At 40.9% G+C, this 5,468-nt stretch overlaps 1 non-coding gene across 1 annotated transcript; it reads left to right on the forward strand.

The window, feature by feature from the left end:
- The first annotated feature begins 307 nt into the window (after nt 1-307).
- TRNAL-UAG lies at nt 308-389 on the forward strand. The gene has a single exon. It is a non-coding gene; the product is annotated as a tRNA-Leu (tRNA).
- The last annotated feature ends 5,079 nt before the right edge of the window (nt 390-5,468 follow it).

Raw genomic sequence — 5,468 nt, forward strand, 5'->3', positions numbered from 1 at the left:
GCAGGCACAGTACTTCTGGAGTACGCAAAGTAGCTTTGTGTTAGACAGCATGTGTGACCTGCAGAGTGATATTGCTTGGTACTGTTATTGTATCTAGTGTCCTAGGAGAGGGCTACCTGTCACTATCCCTACTATGTGTGTACAGTTAGCAGTATGGCCATATGTGGCTGGTTGCAGTAAAATAGGCAAACATGTGACCAGGAACAGTATGGCCTGTCCAAGGCATGCATTGAAACATTGTACACAGGCACAGGGGTCTCTGGGTGAGTAAATTATGTACTGTCGCAGCCTTGGCTTGGTTGGGGGTGGTAGTGTGGCCGAGTGGTCTAAGGTGCTGGATTTAGGCTCCAGTCTCTCCGGAGGTGTGGGTTTAAATCCCACCACTGCCAGTTTAAAGCTCTGAACTGCTGTAACATGTTGGGAGGGTGGTGTAATGGCTAAGGTGTTTACCTTAGAAGCACAAGGTGCAGGGCTTGATTCTCATATGGGGTAATTGGCTAAGCTTAAAAATGGTCCATGAGGGCAGCTAGCCTAGTAATAATCTAATAATCTATGAATCCTTTGGGCAACCGTTTTGATGAGTGAGTACAGGTAACCTTAGCATTCCAAGGGTATGTTGGGAAATCCATACATCCTCACACGCACACACACACACACACACACACACACACACACACACACACACAGATATATATAGACACCCTCATATTTGTTATAAACTTTTTCATCCACTTGCTTTTCATCTTTTACTCCAACTGAGTTATTATCCCTTTATTGTAAATATTACTTAACTCACTAAAAAAAAAAAAAAAAAAAAGTTTGTGTTTAGATTTGATACCTTATTATATGGTTTTGCTAGTTCTAACCTATGACCTCACTTAATTAGTTAAGATATTTAATGTTTGTACTTACAATTTTTCCCTTTCTATAATATAATTGTATTTCCAGTAACTGTTTCAATCCTCTGGAGCTTTTCTCCCCGGGCCTCCACTGAAAATGGACATTAATCCAGCTGGACTAGCCTGGTCAACAAATGTAAAATAAAATAAATAAAATAAAATGTTGCTGTGTGGGTACATTATGTATATGATTTCTGAAGATATATGTGGAAAGTCTATGTATCATTGTAATATATATATATATATATATATATATATATATATATATATATATATATATATAAATGTCTAGGACATTCACACATCCCACTTACAACAAAATATTTACACATTTTCCTGAAGCTGACTGTTATTATCTAGCACATTGCACAGCCTGTCCCAGTTTTTATGTTGGTAAGATGAACAGGCGTCTAAGGGAGAGGATACGTGACCATTTGTATTGTGCACGTAAAGGGATGAGCTATAGTGCAATAGCTAAACATATGAATACATCCGCTGAGGGACACAGTTTCATGTTTTAGTACTGGAAGTTTTGAATCAAGATGTTAGGATGGGGGATATAGTTAACAAGACATATGCCGAGATGAAATGGATTTTTAGACTAGGGGCACATTATTCCCCTGGCCTTAATGAACATGTTTCGATACAACCCGCACTGAGAGCAAGACCCCTAAAAAAGAGGCTGACAAAGAGGAGATAGGGTAGATGGAATGTTTTTAAATCAACACACACTAGTTGAGCAGTTATGCAATTTTAATATGTACATTTTCTTATTTACTGAGTTTATGAAATAGATTAAATGTTTTTATGAATTATTAGGTAATAGCTGATATGAGTATTTAATTTAATTGCATATGCATTTTTATAGTCATTATAACATTTAGTTGATTTTAGGAATATGAATGTAAGCAGACTTAATTGGTTTATTTAATTGGCATATTCAATGCAATCATGTTGCTTAGCAACTTTTAATGCTTTTTCAGTTGATTGGATAAAACTGTTACAAGGTGTTTAAAAGCTGGTTAGAGTTGTTACTTTGATAATAGGTCTGAAGAAGCTACATGCGAAAGCGCTTACCTGTTCTTTATTTTCACTATTTTATTAAAGTTTTGGAACCACCTCTACCGTGAACAACTGGTGTGTTTTTTACTTTTCTACATTGCTGTGTTTTACATACCAGTTGATCTTTTTCCCTACATTGTTTTGCTGTTTGGACGTATAAATATAAATATATATATATATATATATATATATATATATATATATATATATATATATATATATATATATCAGTATTATATGTATATGGGGTACATACTGCTAGATACACTACGCATGCTGGAGGGGGATAGGGTCATACAGATGTGTAGAGGTAGCTGTCTGTGTGAACAGACATATTTCCACATAGTGAGGAAGAGACAACAGAATTGCGTTCAAGCTAGTTAAGTGTAAGAGCATGCCCAGTGGGACTGTCAGTACTTACAAGGTGACTCCAGGTCAGAGCTACTTGCACTCCAGGCCTGGATTTTGTGTGCAATAGACATTGCCAGCTGCACCTGTTTCCACAGTACAGCACTTCCCTGACATTGTCCACATCATTCCCCGGCTGTGTGCTGTAATTAATATGTGACTGGGGTACATGATGTAACACCACAAACAGAGTGACAGTCTGCATACCTCTAATTGTACGCGTTTTTTTGCAATGTCCAGCATTTTACCCCATATGTCTGGTCTGTAACTCATACATTTGTGGTGTTCCTGTAAAATGTTGTATAAGGCAGTTAGTGAATAGTACTAACTACAGTTAAAAAGTAAGAGTTTATATCCTTCAGATATTCTGTACTAATGCAACCTGCTTTTATACTAGACAATTTCTAGGTGAATCAGAGCATCTGAATGTCTGTCACTAGTTCTGGCCCTTTGCCCCCCCCCCCATTCTCTCTGACTTTGTTCAGCTTTCCTGCAGTAACAGAGTGAAGGGTATGGCAGTCTGTGGGGACACCACCACACAACTACACAAATGCAAAAGATGTGGCTACTACCATATTCAAACCACCAACACCATCACCCATGTTAATGTCCCTAGCCTACTGAGCCACACAGGCTGCCAGACAGGGATGTATCATTCATCACATATTCAACAGCATACAGACATACATTGTCACCCCTGCATTACATGAGACATAAAACACGTGGCTAGCTTCTAAGTCACAGCACTGGAATTAGGTGGTCTGCTGCTCTATCATTGCAGATATACTGCTACAGCAGTTGTATGGGTACATTGATGAGTTGGAGGCAAGGGACGACCAGCTCATCCTCTGCTGGCATACACAGTTGTGTGAGTGTTGTGGTACCCCACTGTTAGCCATCCCCCATGAATATTGCAGTAGACTTTTCAGCCATGTGGCCTAGTGCATATTATGCAGCACATACTATTGGACAAAGTACCTGTTGTCCCAGTGGCTGTTAGATCTTCCCAAGTAGCCCAGTAGCCCATTATAGTCCCCTGCATACATGTGGCAGGTCCATACATATGTTACCATATTCTAGTACCCCTTACAAGGGGTGAATAGGTGTGTGACTTAACTTGCGAGTGCAGAAGTTGTTAGACCTGCAGTTCGAGGCTGACTCTGTCTGATGTATGCAGTACACAGCCAAAACATGGTTAGGTACAAGTTGTGTGGGCTTGCTGTCATAATTTTTACTAATATGTATGCAAGTAGAAGTAAGATGCCAGTCCCTAGGGTCCTAGGTTCTCATTGCATGTGCTATGCATTATCTCTTGGCCAAAGCCAGGGCTTACTGGGCACACCTACATCTGCCTACAGGGGCAACTTCAGGAGTTTCCTCCTCGGAGCCCCCTGTAGGTGTGGCTGTGGTGACCTAGGCACTGGTGGGGGCCTGTGTATCCCTTCCCTTCGCTGATCCTGCAGGAGCTGTTTCTGCAGAATCATATTATGTAGCATGGCACATACTGTGACCATGTGTGCACATGTGTCTGGAGAGTACTGCAGGGCTTTACCAGATATATCGAGGCACCAGAATCGTAACTTCAGCAGCCCAAACACATTATCTATGATGTTCATAGTTTGTGTGTGTGCCTCAATATGACATTCTTCAGTAGGTCCAACACGAAACACCAAAAACCCAAGGATAGAACCACGATCCACGAATTACTTTTAAAAACAGATTTATTTTCCAACCATTTTCATCAGAATCTTCTGATGAAGTGTAAGGTTTTACACGAAAGCGCTTAACAATCGTGTTAAGTTTGTTTGTTCATGGTTGGAAAATAAATCTGTTTTTAAAAGTAATTCATGGATCGTGGTTCTATCCTTGGGTTTTTGGTGTTTTGTGTTGGATTTTGTTGAACCTGTGGATATTTTGCTACAATTCTTCAGTAGGTGTATTGGCATTTCTGAATGGTGTCATCATCCACGGTTCCAGTGAGTAGCCAGCATCCCCCAGTAAATGGCCCTGTGGGATGTATCCCCTAGCAAACATCTGGTACAGCTATGATACATGCCAGATATAGGAGTCTTGAAAACTGCCAGGGCTGCCTGCACACACATTCATGATAATGTCCTTGGCATTGCACACAACCTGGCAGTTGATCGAGTGGTACACCTTGTGGCTGATGTAGATTCTTCACTCCTCACTGGGTGGTGCCTTGATGTGTACATGAGTGCAATCTATGGCACCCAGTACAAAAGGGTAGTGTACTACATGGTAGAAGTGTTGCATACTGCTGACCCTCACCTCAGGGTTTAGGGGTAAATAAATGTGCTCACTGGCATGTGGTAGCATGGCATCCAGGAACTGGCAGAGTACCCTGGATGCTGATACCTGTGAGAACCCCATCATGTCCCCAGTTGGTCTTTGGAATGTACACATAGCTAGTATCCTAAGAGCTTTCCACTGGGATGGGTTTCCCTCTGTTAGCTCTGGGTCTGAGTTGAGGTTGGCAGAGCTCAGTGAGTTCTTGTAGTATGTCTCTTTCCACCCTGTAACACTCTATAATTTCCAGCTCATGTAGCCCCTGGAAGGTTAATCTGGACCTAAACACTCTTCTCCTTCTCAGTCTAGGCATATGGTCAGCAGCAGCATTGACCTCAGCATCTAGCACATACATATGTAGCAGATCTGCAGCAGCCCCTAGCATTTCTTCAGTTAAAACTCCCAAGTCTGTACTCTACTAGTGCAGAGTATGGGTGTGAAATCAGATTGTAGGGTTTCTGCAACCTTTATAGTGTTCTGCTGTAGGTACAGACTTTGTGATTGACTATCTATCATGCATTCTACCTGCCATGTACATCATTAAAGACTGTTAATGACCTTAGTTTAAGTGTAATAGGGGTCATCCGTAATTAAGATATCATTGCCTTTCTAAGCCAATTTTTTTTTTTTGAACAGCCTTCTCTGAGCACTGTGGTGCACCATGCAAACACATGCCATAAAGGTAAACACTGCTCAGTGTGCATACCCCCATGAAAGCTGGGTCCATATTAGATGATCGAACTTCCAAAAGTCTGACTGTCATATGGTCAACACCACATGATCAAACTTTTA

This window comes from Protopterus annectens, chromosome 3.part0 (assembly GCF_019279795.1).
Source record: "Protopterus annectens isolate FY-2018-M chromosome 3.part0, PAN1.0, whole genome shotgun sequence".
Classification (NCBI taxonomy): Eukaryota; Metazoa; Chordata; order Ceratodontiformes; family Protopteridae; genus Protopterus; species Protopterus annectens.